This window comes from Danio rerio, chromosome 6 (genome assembly GCF_052040795.2).
Source record: "Danio rerio strain M-AB ecotype USA chromosome 6, GRCz13ab, whole genome shotgun sequence".
In the NCBI taxonomy this organism is placed as follows: Eukaryota; Metazoa; Chordata; class Actinopteri; order Cypriniformes; family Danionidae; genus Danio; species Danio rerio.
In genome coordinates, this window is record NC_141026.1 from 30,086,976 (window position 1) to 30,100,342 (window position 13,367).

At 41.3% G+C, this 13,367-nt stretch overlaps 1 protein-coding gene across 3 annotated transcripts in view; it reads left to right on the forward strand.

Moving 5' to 3' along the window:
• Positions 1-13,367, forward strand: part of rab6ba (RAB6B, member RAS oncogene family a) — a 213,692-nt gene that overhangs the window by 178,710 nt on the left and 21,615 nt on the right.

A 13,367-nucleotide genomic window follows, 5' to 3' on the forward strand; every position in this document is an offset into this window, starting at 1 on the left:
AAAATAAATTAACAAATAAGTTTAATTTAAATAATGAAGAGAAACACAAATATTATTAATATTAAAACACCCTTCACAGTATTAAATACATTTTCAGATAGACGATATCAATTGTAAACACCTTCAAAATAAATGAATACCTACCTATGATAATACAAATCAATAATCTGACATGTTTAATGTTGTCTTCTACTGTACATACGTTTGGGGTCAAACAACATTGGTGATCACATTTAAACCTGTTTACACAAATTTCTTTATATAGATCAATTAAAGGAGTTGGTCTTCATTTTTTAAAAGTATTTGATCATAGATTTCCATGTCTCTTAAAATTTTTAATTTCTTTAAAATTCTCTTAAAATTCTTAAAATTCCCTATAATTTTCTCTAATTTCTAATAAAAAAACAGACTGCACATCCATATGTGGGCCTGCCGATTTCCACTCAAGAAATATTTTCCAAACAGCAATTTAAAACCCCCTTTTCACCAGCTATTTTACCCCACCACCTAGGTTACCCCTTTTTTCAGATTAAATATAAGTCTTTTGCGTCTCTAGAATGTGTATATAAAGTTTTAGCTCAAAACACCCACCAGATTTTTCATTATACCTTTTACAAGATGCTGTTTTATACCCGTTTTCACCAGGGGGTGGTTTTGTCGTACTGCGCCTTTAAGACGAGTCTTTCCCGCCTACTCTTTCTACGTGCCTTCCCGCGGGCTTTAATCTCCTCCCTCGGCTGCCTCAGACAACAGACAGACTTTAAGGAAAAAGGTCTCACGTAGCGTTTGTGAGAAATACTACAGTAAGAACTTTACTAACGTTAATCATTGTTTGTTGTGCAGTCGCGTTGATGAGTCACACGCAATATTGTTACAAAGTTCACGCGCACACACACGCACACCGCAGCTGACACACACACACACACACACACACACACACACACACACACACACACACACACACACACAGGCAGACAGACAGAGCGCGCTTAGTTTTGCACTGAAATGTGACAGGATTCAGGCTAATCTCCACTGCTGTGTGGATATCGGTTATGTTATTGTACAAAATAAACCTAATTTAAAGTCTACAAACCGGGATTGAAGCGTCTTACTTTATAATTGTTCTGACACGCGGCTGTGCTGATGAAGTAAAGCTGAAGTAAATCGCTGTAATTAATTACACACGTGCATTGTTTTAAAACACTTTAAACATGTGAAACTTACTCTTAATCACATTTGATGATGATTGCTGATCCTAGCGAACTGAACAGACCTTTTATTCCCGGTTGCTTTGCGTATGTCTGGTCTTGTTGACATATACATGTGACTACCGGGACATGTTAATGCGCGCAGCTGTCAATCAATTCGGTGGGCAGGGGGACCGCACTCCTTTGTAAAGTTGCGGTCGGTCTGAAAACCGCTCCAATTGGTCCACCGTTTTTTTGTTAAATTGAAAAAAAAAAAGGACTGGGTGTGTTTATATCACCCCAATATGACAGTGTGTACACTATATATACACATATGTTTGTCCAAATAGCTTGAAAAGTAGATTTTTCACTATAGGTGCCCTTTAAACGTTTTATTGAATAGTGGAAAATCCTTTGAATATATTACAATTCTTATTTTACTTTAATTATTGTTATTATTATTAAGTTTGTTTAACAGCAACATTGCTGTAAAAATTGCTATAATTTCAAACAGCCAATGCTCCACATTTAGGCTTTTAGCCAAGGGGTAATTTGTAGCCCAGTCCCTGGTTAGGCTTTTAATACAAAAATCTTTATAGATATATAAAGATAATATCTTTTAAATAGTGAGGGCTGATGTTTACTATATTTTTGCCAGGGATGCTAAAATTTCAGTTGAGTTTTTTTATCGTCTTGGGTGCACAAACTGGAGATTATATGAACATTATAATCTCAAAATATGAACTTAGTTATTATCTGTATCTAAATCAGAATTTGCCACAAGAAGGACTTTGATATTGGCAGAGATGGAAAGAAATGTAAAAATACTTTGTTACTGTACTTAAGTAGATTTTTCTGGTATCACTACTTTACTCAACAATTTATTTTTCTAATAACTTTTTACTTCTTAAATTTTTACACAAATATCTGTACTTTCTACTGCTTACATTTTTTATTGGGCTTGTTACTTTCTTTTTAAGGTGTTTTGAGGCAATTGCACAATATGAACACCTTTTGATTTAATCTATATTTGTCATCGGGTGCCTTCACACTGCAGTGCGCGACTTGTACACCGTCTGATCATGCTCCAAAACCTTTTACAACCTTTTTAAACCATTTTTAACAGTAGTGTTTGAGTCTCTCAATTATCCTCTGTGTGAAATATGATTGTGAATCTCACAATCATACAGTCACTCCTTCTGCAAGGGGTTCAGATCTAGAGAACATCCTGGAAAACAGAATAACCTGCAGGAGATCGAGAATTTTTCTGAAGAGCAGCAGTCAGTTAAACTGTCCAGAACAAACAAGGGACTCATAAACAACCATTACAAAGCAGAAAAATCCTTCATACTGTAGATCATCAGGAAACCACACACAGTATTGAAAACCATGGATGAGTAAACTTTTGTAAAGTGTTATTTTAATAACTTCAACAAAATGTTTGTGTAGTGAAAGGAAGCATATGTAAACACATTTTATGTAAATATCTTACTCGGGACAGTACTAAACATTTGTATGATCTTTCTTATGTTGTTAAAATTATTAATATTTTTAGACATTCTTTAAGAGGTGTGTGAACTTTCGACCACAGCTGTACATGATGTACAGTGTGGTTACTATGTGAAACTAAAACAGGTAGTAATAATTAACACTTTTTACTTAAGTACATATTTCAGGCTGTACTTTTTTATTTTTCTTGAGTACTAAAGTGGAATCAGTACTTCAACTTTTACCAGACTCGATTTAAATATGAGTTTCTGTATTCTACTTCTGTTCTCCTGTACTATCTTAAGTACAGGATGTTTGTACTTTTGCCATCTCTGATTATCGGTTATCAGCTAAAAACTAAAATTCCTATTGTGCATCTCTACTTAACATATTTTTGAGGAAGCTCTATAAAAATTTTATATGGCTCATTTAAAACATGTTTCAATAAATAATTAAATAAATAAATAGCCATAAAACTGAAAACATGTTTGTTATTTAAAGAAAACAGTTTGAAAACTCTTACAACTTTATACTGAATATCAATACTCAGTAGTAACATTTATTGTTTAAATTAACAGTTTGTTCTGATAATATGAATAAATAAATTAACGTTAACCTATATTACAATTGTACACTAATACTGAACACATTTAAAATTTAGTGTCTGAACCATCAAATATACAGAAATACAGACTAAAGGTTAAAAATACACAAGGCTTATACTATACTGCACTGCCTTTCTTCGAAAGAAAGACTGAGTTATGTTATTGTGAACTGTCCCATTGGCTGTACTGGACACAAAGCCCCTATTCTTTTCAAATTTCTGTATCACTGTTTCACAGAATCTCAGCACTGACAGTACGACATTGAGAGACTCTGACACGGCATATTATCAGCATTAAATATGGAGCTAAGTTGTTCCAGACACTAACAAATAAAGAAAATGACCAAGCCTTTACTTTGTTGCCGATGTGTGTATTTGTGTTGTGTTTGCAGACCTGTGATACTGTGTTTCCTCTAGCAGGGAACTGCGTTCATCTGAGATTGCAATCAATAGTGAAATTTTCTTATTTATTTCTCCAATAACAGCAACATAAGTTAAACTGATTACCTTGCCAGGGTAATTGCAAAATAATGACTCAAATATTGATTAAAGAATTGCGGGGTGTCCGATTCTTTCAGGACGAAATTGAACTCTTGTGTAAATAATACAATGCCCAACCAGTTTTTATAATAACAGCAATAGAGTCATTTGTTGTTTAGCAATGTTTCATTGCCGTAATTTGCAAGAATATGAAGTTTCATTACAGATGCACAGCGAGCACGTTGTTTATTTTCCGTTTTGAAAATGTCCATACTTTAGTCTATAATAAAGTGATATTTCTTTCTCTGCCCCATTAGAAACTAAAGACAAATGAATTGGCATTTTAATGCAGTGAAGTTTATATGTGTGTATAATACATTATTTTGGGGACGAATTTATACTCAGGTGAGCGGAATTTATGAAAATCTCATTTTGGAGGTCCCTTAATTAAAGAAAAAGGCGTGAAAAAGTTTTTAAAAAAGTTTTTGAGCTGTAAAAAGAAGGTTTTCTGTCAGGGTTAGGGGTTTATAATGATTATGGGTTATAGTAGGAATAACTTGCATATTGTAAAAACAATATGTATTTGAATTGACCTGATTTAAAACCGCTTTGTAAATACAAAATAAAATAAACTCTCAAATTGTATTTGCAGATCTTCACACTGTAAAAAAAAGTTGGGAAGTCTAAATGGGTTAAATGTGAACATTATTTACAATTATATTTCTACAGTGCAAGTTAAAGAAGTCAACAAAAGGATTGCTCCAAAGAACTTGAAAGATGACAGAAAGGGAACCTTAAATTACAAAAGATGTAGGCCTTGTCATATTGCTCTTAACCCTGAGTCATTGTCTTTCTAAACTCTGCTGGACGGTGAAATGAAAATGCCATCAGATCACTCAATGTGAAAGAGGAGCAACCAACCAATAAACAGTTTGGCTTCCTCTTAAACCCTTTCTCAAACATGTTTGCAAATCAAGCATTGATTTTTTTATATGGTAGATGTTGTCGAGGATGACTTCAGCTTGGTCGGGAGAGGGGGTAGTTCCAGGTCTGTGGAGGGAGGAGAAACAGGGTAAACATATGGTTAACATAAGGCTAACAAGGAGATAAGGAGATTGAAAGGTGTGTGCAATATGGCTCTGTGGAGGGAGATTAAGACGAAAGGTGACTGGGTTGACTTGGGAGTGAATTGTGAATGGTCCTATGTAGAGGGGACTCAGCTTATGGCATGGTAGACGGAGGCGGATGTCTGCGTCGGTGTACCTTCGTACTGCCTGCTGCAGGTGGACATGAGCTGAGTCCCACAACCTCTCGCTCTCCCAGAACCAGTGGTCTACCGCGGGCACTTCAGAGGTCTCGTCAGACCACAGGAACAGGGACGGTTGGTATCCTAAAACACATTGAGAGGGTGTTAGACCAGTAAAGGATTGTCTGAGAGAATTCTGAGCATACTCAGCCCACGGTAGATACTGGCTCCAGGTGTTCTGATGTTGAGAGCAGTACGTCCGGAGGAAGTGAGAAGTTTCTTGAATTTTATGTTGCACCCGGTGGATAGGCTGATGGTTGTGCCTAGAAGTCGGAAGAATGCCCGCCAGACCCTGAAGATGAATTGTGGACCCTGGTCAAATACAATGTCTTCGGGGAGTCCGTAATTCCAGAAGACATGATGGAAGAGGTCTTTAGCTGTTTCTAGAGCTGTAGGTTTACAGGTCCTAAACCAAGAGCTGTAGTTTACAGGACTACAGAAAAATTATCTACAAAAACAATAATGGTGGTATACCCTTGTGATGGATGCAATTGGTTGCAAAGTCCACTTCTTGGTGGGTCCAGCGGTGGCAGGGAATGGGTAGTGGCTCCAATTTTCCCTCAGGCAGTCGACTAGGAGTGGTGGTAATAGCACAGACCGAGCAACCCTGGACGTACTGGGTGACGTCCCTGGTCATATTGGACCACCAATATCTCTGACGAAGGAGCGAGAGGGTTCACCTGCTGCTTGGGTGTCCTGGGCCAAGAGAGGTGTACGCACTATCCAGGAGCGGAACACGATATCCGGATGGTACGTACACACGATCAGAAGGAGGTTCAGGGGGGTGCTGGTTCTTCAGCGGTGGCATTTTAGGCGGTGGAAGGTAAAATTGGTTCTGGGGTGTCTGAAGAAGACTCCGATGAGTACATATGGAAAAGGGCATCGGCCTTCACATTCTTGTGACACGGTCGGTAAGTTATATTGAACCGGGTGAAGAATAGTGTCCAGTGAGCTTGGCGTGCTTTCAAGCACTTGGCATCGTGGAGATACTGGAGGTTCTTGTGATTAGTAATGACCGTAATTGGGAATTGTGCTCGTTGATGACTAGTAGCTCGCGGTCTCCAATAACATAATTTTGTTCCGCAGGTGACAGTTTCCTGGAATAGTACGCACATGGAATGAGGGTTCAGGGTTCACCAGACCACTGGGAGAGAATGGCATCAACTCCAGCGTCAGCTGCATCAACATTCATGATGTAGGGGAGCGTTGGGTCTGGATGACAGAGGACAGGGACAGGGGTAAACATTTTCTTTCAGGTGGAGAAAGGCTTGACGTACTTTATGGTTCCAGGTGAGTAAACATCATCCGCCTTTTTGGAGTGAGGTTAAGGGGGCAGAGAGGATACTATAGTTCTTAATGAATCTTCGATAGAAGGTTGCAAATTCAAGAAACCTATGTAACACTTTCAGGATATTAGGTTGCCCTTCGGTTGAGGAACTTCAGTGCTATACAGTGGATTTGATCTTGGGAAAATCCCCGTATGGGAGGATTCAGTTCAGAAGCCGCTTGTCTGAAAGAGTATTGAACGGGCCAATGAATGCAATGAATTGGCAGCGTAAGCTTGCACAGGTGTGCCTCATTGCCAATTATCCCAGCATAGAAGCACACCTGGAGCGAGCAAATGCCATCCTTTTTGCTTCAGAGACTTTCTGATCGAGTCGATGAGGGTTTCTCCTGCTGTGACCAGCGATTCCGAGTGAACGAGAGCATTCTCCCGGTCCAGAGTGTGTTCACGCAGCGGCAAACGGTCGAGCTGGGTTTCTCCCTTGCCTGGCGTTCTTTGGGTCCGGTCCTCCAGAGCGGTGCGTATAAAGTTGCAAACTTCACAGAAAGAGCAACACAGTCATGCAGCACGTCCTTTTTAGGACGGCGCTCCGACTGTGCATTTCTGGATGCGGTGGTTTCCTGTCCTCGGATGACGGGCACGGGCACTGCGTTGCATGCCTGGGGGGTCCAGCAAGTTAATGCGCTGCTCGCGGGCAGTTCATGTCGTCATTGCGATGCCATGACTGTTGCGCAGTAAAGATCGCGGCTAGCCTTTGCAAAAGGGCGAACCACCCCAGTTGTCCCCTGCTCTGCAGCGGGCACTCGGGCAGATCTGAGGGTTTCAGCGAGAGATAATCCATCGCCCACAGGCCCGCGGACCGCCCGCTCCGCCAAGCGCTCCATCCAAGCTTCGGGCAGGGGAAGCAATCCATCTAACAGATGGTAGCCCTTACGCTCGATGACACCGGAGACCAGACGTCCACCGCGGCATCGGAGGGTGGGCTTTCATTGTCCGATGATGATCCAAACCTGCTCGCCCCCTCCGGGCAGGTGAGCGCTGTTAAAACGGATCCTGAAACGGACATGTTAGCCGTGCTTTCCCGGGCTGCTTCGGCCGTCCCCTTCTTCCCGGAGGTGCACAGTAGGCTCACGCGGTCTTGAAGGGCACTTTTTTCTGCTCGTGCTGCATGTCCCTCCACCCTCACCACACTTGATGGTGGAACAGCATCAAGGGGGTATGTGGCAATTCCTCAGGTTGAATGCACGATGGCGGTCAATCCGCGCGGCACCTCTTCTTGGCGGGGTCCGCCTCATCTCCCATCCAAAGCCTGTAAGTTATCTGCCTCCCTCGGAGCTAGATCTTACAAGGCTGCGGGCCAGGCTGCTTCCGCTTTGCATGCATTAGCCACCTACCAGCGCTACCAAGCGCAGGCGCTGGCCGAGCTGCATGAGGGTGGGTCCAACCCAGGCTTATGAGCTTCGCACCGCCGCTGACTAAGCTCTTCGGACTACTAAGTCTGCTGTGTGTGCATTGGGGAGGACGATGTCCACACTAGTGATCCAGGAGCGCCACCCCCGGCTTATGTGCGAAAAGTCGACAAAGTCCGCTTTCTTGACTTCCCCATATCCCAAGCTGGCATGTTCGGCGACACGGTCTGTGAATTCACCCAGGAATTCGAGGCGGTGAGAGACCAGTCTGATGAGTGATGTCTTATCGGCGGCCCGTAAGCCTGCTCCGCCCGCCGTGCCATTCATACCTGCTCCTCGCCAAAGGCGCCCGCCTACGAGAGCCGCAATTCCCCCTTGCCAGTCCGAGACGCGCTGCCTTCCAGCTCGCAGGTTCTACGTGCTTCGCCAGTGGCTCACGAGCGCTGAGGGGACGGTCTCCTTTCCCTCAGCCCTCTAGCCCCCTCTCCGGAGTCAGGGTGTGGAGCCAGAGCGAATCGCTCTCCTACAGCTCTTCTGCTGGACCCTCGTGCTTCCCCGAAGCGGCCCCCCAAGTTCACGGGCATGTATTTCATCAGGGTCAACCCCCTGTCCGCCCCTGTCTTGCGAGAGGAGATTGCTGCCCCCCTGGCGAAGGGTGCAATCAAGCCAGTTCCTCCAGCCGAGATGGAGAGTGGGTTTTTCAGAGCGGTGGGTCGCGACCAATCCTTCTGCACGTTTTGAACCGCTGTCTGCACAAGCTGCCATTCAGAATGCTCACGCAGAGGTGCATTCTCCAATGCGTTCGTTTGCAGCCACAGACCTGAAGGACGCGTATTCCATGTCTCCATTTTCCACGCCACCGCCAGTTTCTGCGGTTTGCGTTCGAAGGTCGAGCGTGGCAATACAAGGTCCTCCCCTTCGGGCTCTCTATGTCTCCGCGGGTCTTCACCAAACTCGCGGAGGGTGCCTTAGCGCCCCTTCGGCTCGCGGGCATCCGCATACTCAATTATCTCGATGACTGGCTGATTTGCTCACTTTGCGGGAGCAATTGATTATGCACAGAGACAAGGTGCTTCGGCATCTCCGCCTATTGGGGCTTCAGGTCAACCGAGAAAAGAGCAAACTCGCCCCCGTGCAGAGGATCTCTTTTCTCGGGATGGAGCTGGACTCGGTCACCATGGTAGCGCACCTCTCCGAGGAACGCGCTCGCCTGTTGCTGGGCTGTCTTAAAGAGAGCTCGACAGCAAACTAGTGGTCCCACTGAAGTTCGTTCAGAGGCTCCTGGGGCTTATGGCATCCGCAGCCGCCGTCACGCCGCTCGTATTGTTCCATATGAGACCACTCCAGCACTGGCTTCACGATCGAGTCCCAAGACGCGCATGGCGGCAGCATATATCAACCACATAGGGGGTATGCACTCTCGCAGCACGTCTCAGCTTGCGTGTCGTCTGCTCCTCTGGAGTCACCTGCAGCTGAAATCGCTGCGCGCCATTCACGTTCCAGGTTTGAAATAAACATCCACAGGAGAAACATTCCCTGGATAGGGGAAACATCCACGAAAGAAGACGAGTCAGGGAGAAGGTAAGGTGAACCATCTGACATCGATTACAGCCACTGACTGACTGGAATTGCTAGGGTTATATGGGGATCTGGTGATTGCTGGTGCAAGTGTGTCCTGTTAGTACTCAGCTAAATGTGCTTGGGCATCATGAGAGGTACTAGGAGATGGGGAGCGACTATTGGTGCTGAGGGAATGTGATGGTGAGAGAGAAGGGTAAATGGAGCAGGAGGAACAAGCCGGGGACGTGACACCGGTATCACCGAAAGGGGCTAATGTCTATAATTTATAATTGAATTAGTTTGGCTTACCTGTCTATCTCCATATGGACAACTTTTTTGCTGTGTCAGTTTGCTCTGTAGCTCACTTTGTACAGTATATATTTTCTCTTACATTTGCTTTTGGAAACACTTGGTTGGGTTTAGGTCAATAGTTCGCTGGTATAGGTGATCTGTTTGACAAGCTCAACGCCATTATTTTTTTTTTGCCATTTTGTACAGTGACAGAAACACTGCATGTTGTTTAAGAACTATGTTTCATTTTGCATTCTATCTTGCATTTGGGGAGTGGGGGGTGATTATCCTGATTGTTTACTGGTGGTTTATTTAGTGTGTGAAAAACGTTATAGTACACACACACACACATACACATACACACACACGCATCACAAACGCCACAAGTCAACATTAAGTGCTCTATTTGATACAGGACCTGTCTGTGTTTTGTTTAATTGAAATGGGTTTGTGTTCCTTTGTTTGCGTTTCTCGTCTGCATTAAAGCACTTCTCGTGGCTCTCTCTGTTTCCTGTCAAAAAAAAATTGCCTGAAGGTAGTTAACAAAATGAGTCTTTTTTCTGACCATCCCTGCTTAATGGTCCAGTGTGCTCCATTTCCTGTGGCTCGTCCATTGTTATTGATGTCATGAAATGAGAGGGGTGGTGTTGGCTACATAAGCTAACTGCCCTGTTGATATGATTGGGAGTGAGAGAAGCTATATATCATTGTTGTATAGCCCTATATAGCTTCTGGGAACAGCCCTTTATAGAGGATGGCTGTAATGGAGGCGTGTGTTGGGCCATTAATTGCCCTGCTAGGAGCGCTACACTAGCAATGCATTGCAAGTTTCGAAAGACAGAGCCAGACTAAGTGCTTTTTGCTGTCCCTTTATCATCTTCTACACAGAGTCCACTTTAAAGGTCAGCAGGTGTTTTAGTCTGTGACATTTATGATTCTGAAAAGAACTGGTTGCATACGTTCTTCATTTCTATAAATATATGGCAGGGCAGGCTGTATGATTCAGTACCGCAGAGAAAGCCAACTTTGCCCCAAGTCTAGTTTTTAAAAAAAAATTTGACTCCCGTTTAAGATCAGAAAGCTGCACAGAAAGACAGAGGTGATCACTAGAAAATTTAAAGTTTGTTTAATATAAGAAAACAAAACAATAACAAAGGATAATATAAAAAATAACTGCTAATATGACTAAAGGTCATAATATTGGAATTTCAGTTACATTTGTAATGAGAGTGAAATTAGCAAAAAGATGACAAAAGTGTCACTATCTGTGTTCTGGTTGCTGGTACCAATGGTCAGTGTTGGTGCCAGTATATGTATTGAAACCTACAACGTAAATGTAGCAAATTGTTTTTGGCACAGATGATTTTATATCAAATTGTGTCATATAAATATTTGAAACTGTTTTCCTTTTTTGGTGTCTGGGTGAGGGATGAGTTGCTACAGGCCTGCTGCCATTGGGTCTTCATTGCAACGTAAATCGAATCTTTTCAAAGTTTGTAAAAAAAAGAGAAAAGAAAAATCTCAAATGTGTTTCATCAAGCTGTTAGAGCAGCTGATGGTTGTATTGGTAGCCTAGCAACCAACAGTAAACAAGGCAAGCGTAATGGAGTCACATGTGTGTAACAGAATTCCAAAACCAAAAAATACGCATATATATATATATATATATATATATATATATATATATATATATATATATATATATATATATATATATATATTAAGGGTGTCACGATCCTCCAAATCCTCGATCCGATTACATTTTCGATTCTAAAGGCACGATTCAATTCGATTTTCGATTATGAATAATTAATTAATTAATGACCAATTAATTATTTGTAGCCTACTGTTTAAACTACCTGACCTGCATGGTCTTTGTTTTACCCATAAACAAATCATACAGTAAATGAATAAAGGCAAGATACACACATAATTACCAACTGTCAATCACTTTTTCTGCGGGACTCGTGAATAGGCAGTGATCTGTGTCGTTATAATGGCGTCGGTAAAAAAGACGCACAACAGGAATCAGTCAACAGTATCTGAGGTGTGCGCTAAAATGACAAGTGAGTAAAAGATTGAAGCAGTCCTCTGACTGCCTGGACCTGCTGTCTCGAGCGCAAGGCTGTATGTGCGTCTGTGTCTGTGTGATCACGTGATGTGCATTTTCAGAGGTAGAGAGGAAGGAGGGCTGCTCAGAAATGCCACACGCCACTTTGGATGTCAAATCGTTGTCGTTCTAAAATGCCATTTAAAAACAAAGACAGTGTAAAAAGGGCCTGAGTGTGTACTTTTCGCGAGCGGATTTGCAACGGGGGCGGGCGGAGGATCGCGATGCCGGTGTTGTCTATCGGACGAACCGTACGTAATACGTACATAGCAGAGCTTGCAAAACTGTGTTGAACGTTGTCAACATAACTCACTGGAAATCCAAAATGCTTAAACACCGGCGACTTCATTGAAAGAGGAGAGGGTTTAAGTTCTCTCGACGGGTCTCCTGCTTCTGCAGTTTAACAAGCACTTCAACAAGCCTGTTTTTTTCCCGCTTGGCAAGCCAAGCTGACATGGGGGCGTGGCAGCATCGACGATTCTATTTTTTGATTCGATAATCGAAATTGAGCATAAATTTCGATCGATTTCGATTAAAAATTGAAATCGTGACACCCCTAATATATATATATATATATATATACATATATATATATATATATATATATATATATGTATATGTATGTATATATGTATATGTATGTATATATATATATATATATATATATATATATATATATATATATATATATATATATATATATATATGTATATATATATGTATATATATATATATATGTATATATATATATGTATATATATATATATATATGTATATATATATATATATGTATATATGTATATATATATATATATATATATATATATATATATATATATATATATATATATATATATATATATATATATATATATATATATGAGCAGTATCACACAAGTAGCAGTGCGATGTGGCTGTATATCCGCATAATCACCACCAGTAACAATATACAGCCACATTGCAATGCTACGAATATGATATACACATTCTGTTGTTACTGCAGCTTTCGTAAGCACAGTTGAAACCGTTGCTACTTTACCAACATCACATTAAAGCTACTATTTGAATGTTTTTCTAGCATTATGTTTAAAGTGATGACAAACAGGTAATTTTTGGTCACATTTTAATATTATAAGGATGAACTGCATGAAATGTTATCAGTCTATACAGAGATTCCTCAATATTTATCTGTTGCAATTGGGAGATTACAATAATTAACCATGAAAAAGCCAAACCAGAGCGAACACTATCAGTTTTTGTGGTATAAACACAGCAATACAAAATACAAAAAGTGAGAGATCGACTTAGAATGTCACTTATCTGATTTATAATGATTTGTTCTGTTGTAGTTTGAAATTTACGTTTTTCTTACCTTATTATCTTATTATGCTTTATGTTTCTTTCTTACCTGGGGGAGTATTATGCGTCTCTGTTGCCATCTTATGGTGGAATGTCAACCATCGCTTTTTCTTTGGTCTACTCAGACAGGCACTTTATAAATGAACTGCATAGCTGCAATCTAAACAACTATATTCTCGACTAATAAAAGCCCAAAAGTACATTATGTTATCCAACAACAACAGTATTTGTCAAACTGTAGAGTGTCCTCTTTTGTCATTTTGACCACTCATCAATACTTCTAAACAT